Source organism: Sturnira hondurensis, unplaced genomic scaffold (assembly GCF_014824575.4).
Source record: "Sturnira hondurensis isolate 20B ecotype Veracruz unplaced genomic scaffold, ASM1482457v3 Scaffold0023817, whole genome shotgun sequence".
Classification (NCBI taxonomy): Eukaryota; Metazoa; Chordata; class Mammalia; order Chiroptera; family Phyllostomidae; genus Sturnira; species Sturnira hondurensis.
Genome location: NW_028096448.1, coordinates 4,200,443 through 4,213,884, shown reverse-complemented (window position 1 = coordinate 4,213,884; position 13,442 = coordinate 4,200,443).

The window sequence follows — 13,442 nt, the reverse complement described above, 5'->3', positions numbered from 1 at the left end:
GGGGCTATGGGAGAATTGTGTTGGGATGGGGTCAGCTGATCTCCCTGCCTCCCTTTCAAGCTACCGGCCACACTGTCCCCTTGATTCACACACAGATGCCGTGTCACTGACTGCCTTGTTCAGGTACAATACGTTTAATTTGGATTTCTTGCAGGCAAACTAACTCTACTTGAGTGGCTTCTTTAATAGGATTAAAATAATTGCTGAAAGATAAAAATGCACTGAGGAATAAGAATGATTTTTCTTAAGTTGGGATTTGACAGAACCAGAGCAGATGCTCTGAAATCAAGGAGGAACTCTGGTGTCATTCTTGACTCTTCTCTCTCCATTCTTTTGGCTCCAACTGCCAGTCATCTGCCTCTTCCCATCTTCACCACCGGCCTAGACCTTTGACTCTTGTCTGTTCCACTGTAACACTTTCCAAACTGGCCTTTCTGCCTGCACTGCTGCCCAGCTATGGCCCATTCTCTGCAGTGAAGAGACTTTGGTTTTCCCATGATGCAAATCTCATTCTGTCCTGTGGTGATTGCCTGCAAAGATGGCTACCGATAACTACTTCCATCCCCATATGCATACCCTTCCCGTGAAGAGGTGGACTCTATTTCCCCTCCTGCATCTGGGGCTTTGACTTGTTTTTGCCAACGAAAGTGGTAAGTGGGGAAAGTGATGTTCTGGAACTTCTAAACCAGGGGCTCAGAACCCAGCTTCTTTCTGCTTCTCTTGGGAATCAGCTGCTATGGAAAACAGTTTGAGTCATATGACTGGGTACGAGACCAGATAAAGAGACAAAAGACCAACCAGCCCCCACTCATTGCAACATCAGATAAGTGAGTGAGGCCATATGAATATTCTAGCCATAGGGATCCTGAATTCTCCAATCCCAGTCAAGCCACCCCAGCCAGTAACACATAGACCATAGAAGGGCTCCCCGGTCAAGCCCTGCCTGGATTGCAGAACCATGAACAGATAAATAGTTGTTGTAAGCCACTAAGCTTTGGCGTGGTTTGTTATACAGTAATAGTCGAAACGTGTCTCACTCTTAAAAGTCAATTTTCCTTATAGTGGTGCTGGACCCAGCCCTTACAACCTTAGCCTAATTTCTCATGAGAAGCAGGTTGGAACGGGGCCAGCTGACCTTTCTGCTTCCTTGTCTTCCACTCTAGGCCTTTGAACACTTACACCACATCTCATATCTTCCTTTGTCCCACCTACTCATCCATCTGTCAGGGAAACACCACTTCTTTAGGAAATCTTTTGTTTCATGAGACTGGGTTCGGGGTCTTATGAGGCTTTCTGTTGAACCTGTACTTATGTTAGCAGGTCACATTGCAATGACCTGGGTACTCAGTAGTCTCCACCACTATACTTTTAGCCCCATTAAGGTAGGGCTATCTGCCTTTTAAGTGTATCCCTTATTCCTAGTACATTATCTACACTAGTACACTAGTACACTATGTGCTATTCAACATTGAATGAATGAATAGCCAATCAGATAAGGGATTATAACTTTGGAATATTCTTTTTAGACTCCACCATGTTGTCCTTCCCTTATACCATCCCTGATCATCCCCAGAAGATATTACCATTTAAAAGTTCTGTTTCAGATTCTTTGAACCTTAAAAGTCTCCTTTCCATCTCTGCTCTTCCCAAAGAGATAGTAACTGGTGTTCATGATGAGTCCTGGGATACATTAAAACCTTGAAGTGATGAATTGTAAGAGACTAAAGTATAGTTTTAACTTTTGAAAACTTAGTAAGCCAATTTATAATAATCTATCTAATGTTGAAAATTCCCAAATGACTCACATTCTTGTCCATGATGGTTGAAAAAAAAAGTCCTCGCTTTTGTAAATATTTTTACTTTCTCAGAGGGGATGCCATATGTGCTATCTATTTGATTTTAACCACAGTACTATGATGAGTGGAAGAGGTGGTGGTGGTATATTTTACAGGTTTGGAGGCAGAGGTTGTATGGGCGTCCAGGGCCGTGTAGTTGGTTGGTAATGCAAGTACGAAAGATCTATTCTGCTGATGACTGACTAACCTGTTGTTTTTGTCCCATATGATCTCTGTGACAATAATAGAAAAGTTCAATTTATTGAATAACTGAAGGTTATGTTTGATATCTGTACTTTTCTTTATAGTAGTTATTAAGATTTAGTTGTCATTTCTTTTTTTAAATTTAGCTTTTTATTAAGGAAAAGTTAAAACATATAAGTAATAATATAAGCATATATGGTAATACGATGAACCCTCATATACCATACACACCATCCCCCAATTTTAACAATTATCAGTATTTTCAGTATTTTTCAGTATAATTTTCAATTATCAGTATTTTCCTATTCATGTTTCATCTCTCCCTCTCTTTCTCTCTCTGTCACTTAAAAATAAGTCCCAGACAGCCCTGGCCAGCTAGGCAGTTGGTTAGAGCATTATCCTGATACTCCAAGGTTGCTGTCAGGGCACATACCAGAAGAAATCAATGACTGTAAAAAGTAAGTGAAACAACAAATCAATATTTCTCTCTCTCCATCTCTCTCTCTCTCCCCCACCACTTTCCTCTCTCTAAAATCAATTAAAACTTTTTTTAAAGTCTCATACATCATTCCATTTTATACATAAATAGTTCATTGCCTATTATCTAATAGATAAGGAGCCATTTTCCTCTGTCTAAAACATATCCATAATGCCACTTCCTACCTAGCAAAATAAGCAGTAAGGCTTTAATATCATCTAACATACATTTATATTCAATTTTTTTCCCGAATTATCTTTTTGCAGTTGGTTCATTCAAATCAGAATCTACACACGTTCCATACACTGTTTTTGGTTGGTATGTCTCTCTTTGAAAAAAAAAAAAAAATTATTTATTTATTTATTTTTAGAGAAAGGGGAAAGAAGGAAGAAAGAGAGGGAGATAAACATCAGTGAGTGCTTGCCTCTCATGTGCCCCCTATGGGGACCTTGGCTGGCAACCCAGACATATGCCCAGACTGGAAATCGAACTGGTGACCCTTTGGTTCATAGGTCAGCACTCAGTCCACTGAGCCACACCAGCCAGGGCTGATATGTCTCCTTTAATCCCTTTTCCCCCCCACTCTGTACAAATATTAAACACTTTCAGATTCAGCCTCTACTCTGTACCAGTTTTTCTTTCACGTCTCTCAGTGAATGGGTTATATCTCCCACACAAGAAGCCTTAGTCAGATCTTTACCTTCTCATCTTCTTATCTCCTCTATTTCCACATCACAGATCTGGCCATAAATCCTGCTCAACGAACTGAAACCTACCACTTATTCTTACTAAGCTTCTGCCATCAGAACTTTAAAATCTCAACTTGGTCTGAATTCCCACAGTGGATTCCAGCTAGAGGGTAGCCTTTATGACACTTTATGGGACCTTGTCTATTTGTTGACCAGATGGTTAGATAAAAATATCCGTAGTACTTAAAGCACCCTTGTATATACAGAGAATAAATATTTGTTAAATATGAGTGAATTAATGAATTTCTTACTTCCAGTCATTTCTTATCCAATGAGTACATCTTCCTAAAAATGCCATCAGTCCTCTCTTTTTACTAGTACATTTGAGGTTCATTGGTGAGCTAATGGAACAAGCTCAGACTGCTTCACAAGAGCCAATTGTTAAAAAATTTTAAGGTTTTATTTTATTTATTTTTAGAGAGAAGGGAAGAGAGGGAGAAAGAGAGAGAAACATCAATGTATGGTTGCCTCTCACATGGCCCTCACTGGGGACCTGTCCCACAACCCAGGCCTGTGCCCTGGCTGGAAATGGAACTGGCGACCCTTTGGTTCACAGCCCATGCTCGATCCACTGAGCTACACCAGCCAGGGCCTAATTGTTAAATTTTAAGAAGTTTTATGAGCTGACTGACATCGTTTTGGCAGTTTGAAATTGGCCACAATAGGAGTATTGACACCAAAGAAATCGGCAAGTACTACAAATCAGGGTTGTCTTTCTGTGGTTCAGAGAGCACGATGTTAATTAACCCAGTCTCGGCCTATGTTTGGTACTGTACCACACAAAGCCTGTATTAGCTCCTGCCATCATTTGTAAATGCAGAAAGTGCTCGGCTTGCTCTTGGAGTCCCGGTTATTTGGACTCATCTAACGTACCAGAAAATTTTTTCCTATACCCTCTGCACATGAACCTTCCAGATTAATTTGACTGCCTCCCCTGCCCCATATCTCAACAACTTGGCTGCCTCTACTGAACTCTGAGCTTCTTTAGAGCAGGTATTCACCTTTTAAACCAGTTTCTAACAGAATGCTTGGCATATAGCAACAACTAACATTAATTGAGCACATACGGTGTGCTTTTGTTATATTTTAATTAATCCTCATCATAGGCTTAGGAGGTAGGTACTATTATCCCCATTTTACCAATGAGGAAACCAAAGAACAGGGCTGTTTCAAAAATTTTTCATCCTCCAACCTCCATCTCATTAAATGTCACCACATTCCATCCAGTTGCTCAAGGTGTGAACCTGTGAGTCATCTTTGGTTCCTCTTTTCTCAGTCTCTCGACAGCCAATCCATTGCCAGGTCCCGTTGTTCTTATCACTCAAATGCACCCAGAATCAGGATCTGCCCACTTCTGTCATGCCTGTTGGTGTCATCTTAGTTTAAGCTACCAGCATTACCTCTTAACTGGGTTACTGCTTTCCTTGCTGGTACTCTCCCCTTTAATCTATTCTTTCACTGATGGTCAAAGTGGTCTTCTTAAAATGTAAGTCAGAGGTTGTTATTCCTCTGAGTAAAATTTATGTGACTTCCCATAGTCTTCGTTAAAGTAATCAGATTGGGCCAACAATGGAGTTAGCCATGCTAAGCTCCACATCAGCAAACCAAAACTTAACCCAGTTTCTATGCGTGGCTCTCCCAGAAAAGGAAGGCCTAAGTCAACAAATCAGCACTTGCCTGCTCAGCATTTGCTGATTGGTTAAAGAACGTTTACTTTCCTTATAAAGAGCAAAGGAAGTCTTGGAGCCTGCTCAGCACAAGTTACCTGACCAGGCTCCAAGACTTCCTTTGCTCCTTATAAGGAAAGTAAACGTTCTTTAACCAATCAGCAAATGCCCAGTATAATTTCCTTATTTCTGCTCACTTTGGTCCATAAAAGCCTCTCAAATTGTACAACTCCTTGGAGTTCCTTTCTATCTGCTATATTGAATGTTACCTAATCACAAATTGCTGAATAAAGCCAATAAGGCCTTTAAAATTTACTCAGTTAAATTTTTGTTGTTTAACATATTTAAACTAAAACTTCATCACCTACTACCTGTTGATGTAAGAAACCTCCAAGCCTGTAGACTATTTTTATGAATTTATTTGAGCCGAACTGACAACATATGCTAGGGAGCAAGAATTTAAATGCTCTGGAGAATATTAGTTTTGCGGCTTTATTATTGCATTTGAAATTGGGAAGGTTCCGTGAAGGTAGGAGAAAGCAACGTTGGGATTGGATTACAAAACAGTTAAGATTATTAGCTATCTAATGCAAAGGGTCGTTGGTTACCGCCCCTTAGAAGAATCTAAAAGGGTGGTGCACACATTAGAAGGAGGGGTCTGAAGAGAGTTATTTCAAAGGTGTGTTAACCTAGATACACAAGAACAATGGACAGGGCTTGCTTAAGGCAAAGATAAACCTTTTACTAAGGAAGTTATATGCCTGGGGCATGACTACTCACCAAAACCTGCTCAGTTAGGAATTTGTGATCAGATCATCCTGTGGTTACTTTCCACAGAACCTCTTTTCTCATCTGCATACCCCTCCCTTGCTGATAAGCTCCAGTCACTCCAGTCTCCTTCATGCCTTTAGTGGGCCAAGTTGCTGTATTTGCACTGGCCATTCCTGGAAATGGCTTTTCTGATATTCCCGCATCTGAGACCTTCCCCAAGAGCTTAGCTCAAATGTTCCTTTCTCAGCAAGACCTTCTCTGACCTCTATCTCAAGTCTCATAGTTATTCTGATTTTCTCCATTGCAGGCATATATTATTTCTTAGATTATTGTTGGTTTCCTCCACCAGAATATAATTGCTACGAGTGTAGAGGCTTTGCCTATCATGGGGATTGTTGTAAATTCAAGGCCTAGAATAAATGCCTGTACATTGTAGGTGTCTAGGTTGATTTTTAAAAAATTAAGTGAGGCAAATAAATCATCCAAGATTCCAATCCAGGCTCCAGAACTAAGCATTTTGGTTAAATGGATAGCATTGGTTTGAAAAGGAGTTCCTCTGGCCCCTGTTTGGGGCCAGACAGACAGGGAGGTGAGGGGTGCTCCCTCTACTTGGATCTATGAATACCCAAAGTACTTCTGCTTTGTGTAAACTTTCTCAAGTTGGATGCCCCTCCCTTTCACCTGAAGAGGGGAGAAAAGGGAAGCCCTGCAGATGTGATATTTCAGAGAACGTTCAGTTCAGCCTTGGAAAGAGCTTTAGGGAGCATTAAAAATACAGCAAGACTAAAATAAAATGCTCAAGACAGCTTGTAGGGGGAGGTTAGGGGATGGAGGGATTGAGCAAAAAGGAAAAAGGACTCATGGACAGGGCAACAGTGTGGTGATTGCTGAGGGAAAGAAGTATAAGGGGACTAAATGATAATGCCAAAAATACAGTGAAGATTAAAATTAAAAATAAAATAAAACAAAGTGCTTGAAAGTGAGGTAATGAAAGGGAGGTGATTTGTCTTTGGGAGGGTTTAGGATGAAAGGAATGGTTTAGAATGCAGATAATAACCATTGTTTTCTGAGGTTCCCAGGCTCTGCCTGTGGGCCAAAAGGGAAGTACTTACCGAAAAAGACAAAGCTCAGATAATGTGCTCCCTACCATGGAACAAGATATTTCAGGAGGTTTTTTAAATTTAAATTTTATTTTATTATTAACTACAATCATCTAAAAGACTTCCCCTTCTTTGGGGTTTCTATTGTCAGGATATTTAGGGAACAATTTTAAGAATTTCCCCTTCCCACTAAAATAAAAAACTAAAACAAGACACCCCTCACCAAAAAAAAAAAAAAATTCACTTTCCTAGCCCCAATTGTTTGAATTTTTCCATTAAATAAAATAAAATCATTTACCATTTATAGACACTGTAATTAAAGAGAGGAAGGGGCAGGTTCTTAACCCTAGAACAGACTTGTTTTTGTGTGTTTGTGGGGGGCGGTCAGAGTCATTTAAAGGTAATGAGAAGACACACTGAGAGGGGGCTGGGGGATGGAGGGTGGTGGTGAGATGCTAAGTTCAACAATACAAAAAAACTGGAGCTGGATCAAATGATAAAACTTTACACCCCACAGGATTTGACATTAGATGACTCTTTATAGTAAAATGTTAAGTAGTTAATCTTTTATTTTCATTGCAGGTCATTTTGCATTGTACCCCAAAACTATTTGTTCTCGGAACAAATGTGCCTATGCTTATCAGATTGAACAGATCTCCTGCCCACAGTCAGTAAGGGGGTCAGGCTAACCTGACTCTCTTGAATGAATAATCCTCATTTGCGCTTGTGGTGGCAAAAGCATTCGTTCTCACACCTAAAGGATGAGCTGGGGCTGGAGGGGTAGTAGGTGAATGATGCTGAATCAACCCTTTTTTCTTTCTTTCCTATATTTTATTTTCCTGTGCCCCTGTGAGTGGAATATTTCCCCCCAAATGTGTCTAAATTTAAGACTGGTTTATTACCTAAGAAATAGTCGAGACAGTTGACTGTTGAGTTCTGGAACTCAAGCCAAGTGGGAAGCTGGTAGCCGCTCAGACTCCCTTCTGCATCTGCCTCTCTCTCTAAGTGGCTTGTATTATTTGATTAAGTAAATACCTAGAAAGAAGGGAAATAACTTGGTCAAAAATTAGTATCCGTGAATCCATTCTGCTGATTTTTATCTGCTCAGAGGACATTTGATTCATTTTTCCAGACCTGTAGTAACTTTCAGATTCTCTCTCTCTAAAAAAGAAAAACAACCCCACAATAAAACAAAAAAACCCACGATGGTTTGGGGGGGCCAAGAGCTGAATCATAAGTTTAGTGGGAGGTGGACCCACCAACACAGTTGACTAATTGGCCCGGCCTGCGCTTCCCCAGCAATTACAACCACCTTGTGACAGCCCTGCCGTGGGAGGCGGGGGAAATGCCGGGGGCTGAGGCTCCTTTTCAGTGAAAGAAATGCTTCGTCATTGCTGTCATCATCCACTGGGGCGAAGACGCATCTTCAGTAATAAGGCACGACTGTAATTCCTCACCCTCTGGCTGTTATTAATCATGATTCATTTCATGAAAGAGGGAATAAAAACCTCCTAGGCCCAGAGCGCATCTAAACTGGAAAGATTTCAGGTTTAGGCATGTGAGGCCTTTTCCTTCATAACGAGGGAAATGAGTGTGTCCTCCTGAGAGAAAGAGGTCTGGCTCTAGCCAGCGGAGAGCCAGATCCGTCCGCCTCCTGCATGGGCAAGGTCTTATTCATAATCAGGAGAAAATAAACTCAGCCTTTCTGACTCTTCATTAACAATCTGTATTGATTTAATATTCTGCAGTTATGTTATTTGCCTTTTTTTTCTTCCTTAGTAAGCAAGACATGTCCAAGTGCCTTGGGCTTTCTACCTAGTTCTGCCTTAGCCTGGAATTATTTGGGGATTATTCATTTTTGCTAATGAATAACTCCCAGGACTACAGAGCTGGAAGAATTCTTAGATATCATTTTATAGTTCATGCCCTCTGTTTAAAGATAAGGAGAAAAGCCAGGTTGATAAGATTTACAGGGACCTACTCAAGGACACTGTTACTTCACCTTAGAATAGAGGCTAGCTCCCAGTGCTTGTGGCTTTTAAGGCTTGTGTTCTTTCTACCACAATAGAACTTCAGCTGAGGGGTAGGCTCTGGAGAGTTCATGTGTCACACTGGAGCTCAGTGAGAGGTGTGCCTAACTATTAATAGAGGACAACCTGGCACAGGGGTAAGATATTATAAGATTGAGGGCAGGCTTTTGGGAATCAGAGGACCCAGGTTCAAAAGAAGACTATGCCATTGTCTGCATAGTCTTGGGCAAACTATTTACCTTTGGTGAAATGGAAACAGTACAAAACTTCCATTTCTTCATCTATAAAATAGGCCTAACAGCACTGTCAACACATCAGTGGTGGTTGTAAAAATAATGCAGATAAAGTGCTGAGAATCACGCATGGCCTATAGTCAGCACTTGGTGAATGGTGGCCTGTATCGCTGTTGTTAGTAATAAAGACGTTTCCTTACTGAGAGCTAAAATAAGAGGGTAAAAAGCACACAGATTTTCTCCCAACCGTGTTTTGGCAGGACACTTTTCCCTTCCTTCTCAGTGGGCCAGCTTTCTTGGCCCAGGAGACCTTTCTTTTTTGTCCCCTGCCTACAATGATGAGGATGCACATGGTAGGTGGCAGTTCACCCACTCGGGAGAGAACGGGTTTATCTTAGGGTTCATCTCTGCCCCTAGCCCGGCTCAGGCCCACCTTCGAAAGGCTGGAGATCGGAGAAGGCTGGTTAATGCTACTCATCTCTCCCACCACTTCCGTTTCTCCTTTCTTTTCACCCCTTCTCATCCTCTCTCCTCCTCCCACTGTGTTTTCTTTTCCTCCTCTCCACCTCCCTTTCTTTCTTCTCATCAGCCAGCTGCCTGCAGGGCAGGGAGCCCCCACTGTCTCGGCTAGGATCCATCTCAGCTTCCGGCTGGCTTCTCAGGAGAGTGCCCCTACTTCCCACCCCCACCCCCTGACCCTGCCTGACCACATGGCACTGGGAGGGCTGGGCTCTTTCTGCCCCATGAGGAATTCCCCTGATAGGCCTTTTTTTTTTTTTTTAAAGAATGACCATGCCTTTTTCTTATTTTTTATTTTATTGATTTGAGAAAAACAGAGAGTGGGAGAGAAAGCTAGAGAGAGAAACATTAATTTGTTGTTCCATTTATGTATGCATTCATTGGTGATTCTTGTATGTGCCCTGAACTGGAGATCAAACCCTCCTCAACCTTGGCATACGGGAATAGCACTTCAATCAACTGAACTAGCTGGCCAGGGCTGATGGGCATTCTTTGCTCCAGGGCTCTCTTGGGTTGGCAGAGACGAGGTCACATCTCCATCCTGGTCTGAAGGCTCCCCCTGTCCCATCCTATTTCCACTTGTTTATCTTTCACAGGTATTTCCTGTGAAACCCCGTTCTAGCTCCTGCTTCCCAGAGAACCCAAGAAAATATGCTAATCAGCACCACAGCCCTAGGGCCACAAGTGCATAGCCCCAAGGCTATATGTGCAGGGCACAAACGTGAAAGGGAACAGAGGACATATACCAGAAAGGGCTCGGAACAGAAGAAATGCCTGACGACCAACTGCATGCTGGGCATTGAACCAGGCCATTTGTATTCATGATTTAATTGAGTCTTCATAATGAAACTGTGATATAGGTTTTATTATCTCCATTTACTGTTAAAAACACTAGACCTCAGAAAGGTTAAGAAACTTGCCTGGCGTCACCCAGGTACTAAAGGTGGGGCCAGGATTTGACCCTAGACAGTTTGACTCCATAGTGCTTGTTCTCTTTCTGCTGCTGTGCCCAGTGTGTAGCAGAGGCTAAGGTAGCTCGCCTCCCTAATGCCACCGAAGCCAATGGCTTCATTGATAGTCAGGAACTCTGTCAGAGCCCGGAGAATCATTCAGGGTGCTGCAGAAGAGAGAAATTAGAATCCTTCATCTCACTCCACAAACACCTTTTGAATCTCTTATTCTGATCGACCCTTTTCCCTGCATCCAGTTTCAGACAAAGAACTAAACGAAGCCTAACAAAAGTAAGAATCATAATAATTACTATAAATTAATGATAATATAAAGTTCGTTCACACTTAATATGAAAGCTCTCATGACACACACCTTTCCAGCCAGACACATCCACACATTTCCTTGCTTAGTATTTGTTCTTCCATCTGCCTTGCAAAGGACTATTTCCTCTTGTGAGAGTTCGTGCAGGTCTGTCCTCCTGCTGACCCTGAATTTCAAGGAGGAGGCAGATGCTCAGCTGCTGCTCAGCCCTCTGGCTATACTTTGAGCCTCAGAGAGACAAGCAGGTACATGATTTTCTGCCACGTTACAAATAGGGAAACATGAAGGAGCAACTTGGGTTGTATGTATTACGTAGGTTGGCTATATGGGACTTAATGGCTTCCTGTGCTTTGGCTCAAAGAAAATTACAAACATTATTAAACATTTGTTATACCCTGTCCCATGGGGATTTCATTTAGCTTCTTGATACATGAATGTTAGATCTGACCTGCAAGAAGAATGTTAGTACCACTCGCCGGTGATATACTAAGTGTCAAGCACCACGATAGGCACTTTACATGCATTTGTTCTTTCTTAGCTTTCGTGGTAGACATGATTGTCCCATTTTACTTACAAGCACATGGATTTAGAGAGGTTAAGCAACTGGCTTAAGATCACGTGGCTAGTTCGAGGCAGACTTAGGTTCAGGCCTAACTCCTGACTCCAAAGGCTGTTCCATGTATCATGCTAATAGCTTTGGGAAGAGATAGGCTTATGATGCCCTGAACCTTAATATTTTAAAGTAGATATTAAAGCTTTCTTATATCTGTTGTATCCTTAAAACAACTTGGTGAGACAGACGACAATAGGTTCCACCTTAAGACACCCTTCCCCATTTTACTACTCTTCCTCCTCCTGCAATTGCCCCTTTCGAGGTTCAACTTCTAAAATAAAATGAGTGCCCACATCCCATTCTCACCTCAGTGTACTTCCACTGGGCTTTCATGCTGTCCTGGTTACAGAGCCAGCTCTTGTCATTGTCCCCGATGACCTCCATGTGACCAAAGGACCGGACTTCCTTCTCCCTGACCCCCATCTTTTTCAAATTTTTAAGGAATAGTTACCCCGTTGATTTCTCCCTCCTTCTTGAAAGAATGTCCTTCTTCGTTTTGGGGACACCACATACTCTCCTTGTTTTACATTTCTCGCTACTCCTCAGTCTCCTTCATGGATTCTTTTTATATGCTGGGGCGCATATTACCAGCTGTTTATGCAATAGCCATTCCTTCCTGCTTCCCTATGAATAAAAGACCAGTGTTATTCAGGACAGCAAGGTATCCGAAAAATACTTCTTTTTCTCGACTCAAAGTTAGGGGTGGATATGTGTCATAGATCTGGACAATGAAGAAGTTGGTTCAATAAAAGCTTCTAGGACCACTTTTGTTTCTTGAGAGAAAGGGGCTGACTTACCCTGTGTCCCTCCTCCTTCCTACCCAAATTGTGGTTGTGTGTCTCAAAGTGCAACTCTCATCTGTGACTCTGAAGCAGCAGATCAAGGAGAGGCCTAAATGTAAAGATGGCGGACGGGGAAGATAAAACCTAGGTCCCCAAAAGTATCATTGGTCAGCTGCACCGTCCTTGGGCTGCCCAGTTTCTGACTTCACTTTATGTGAGAATGTACCATGTCTGTTTTAGACAGTATACCAGTGTGTTCTGCTGTTTGCCATCAACCATATTCTGAATTGATATACTATCTGGTCTCTGAATGTTAGAAACACCCCAAATTCAGTCATTGGAAACGCTTATCTTTTATCTTTTTAATGATATATAGATACTGGGAGAATAAAGTTCTCACTAGGTGACTTTGTACATTCCCTTAACTTTAAATAATAATTGGACCTCATTATTCCTTTGCCTGAAACGCTCTGTGTCAACTGCCTCTTACTTTCTGCTCTCAGCCTCACTTTAGTTTTCTGCTGTGGCTGGGGTGGGCAGCCCCAGTTGGGCTTCAAGTCAATTCATAACATCGTGGGTACCTGCTGTGCACACCTGGATGAGGGGTGGACTTTGCTTCCTCTTTGGGAATTCCTTTAAATTTGCAGGTCGGTAGGAAGCTTAAAGCAAAGAATAAACAGGCCCACTTGTAGCTAGTCAGGACACCAATTCTGGAAGGCTTGCTTTATGCTTTTCAGGAGTTGGGTAAATGAAGTCCCACTCCTTCTGCTATAAGTGGCAACTTACACATTTCTTTTCATCATTACCTGTCTTTATCTCTTGATTTCTCCCCTTTCCTGGGATCATTCCAAGTATGCTGCTTGCAGGTGGGTTTTTATCTTAGGCTCTGTTTTCTCCTCTAACCAAAGCTAAGGGCCCCTATACTGGCTTTCCCTTCTTTCACTTTGGAGAATCTACCAAAGAACTGCTGCTTGCCTCCCTATTTCATTTCACTCTACTCTTCCCTCTTGTACCATACAGTGTGGCATTGTCCCTCCGAGTTTTTTTGAATACATACAAAAATAAAAATGTTCATGTGGGTAGCAGAGTATGCCACTCTAAAATATGGCTCATTGCCATAAGGATTATTTTGAGCTGATTATTTTTGAAATAAACCAGACAGGAAAAGCTCTAAAAACAGTAGAATTTA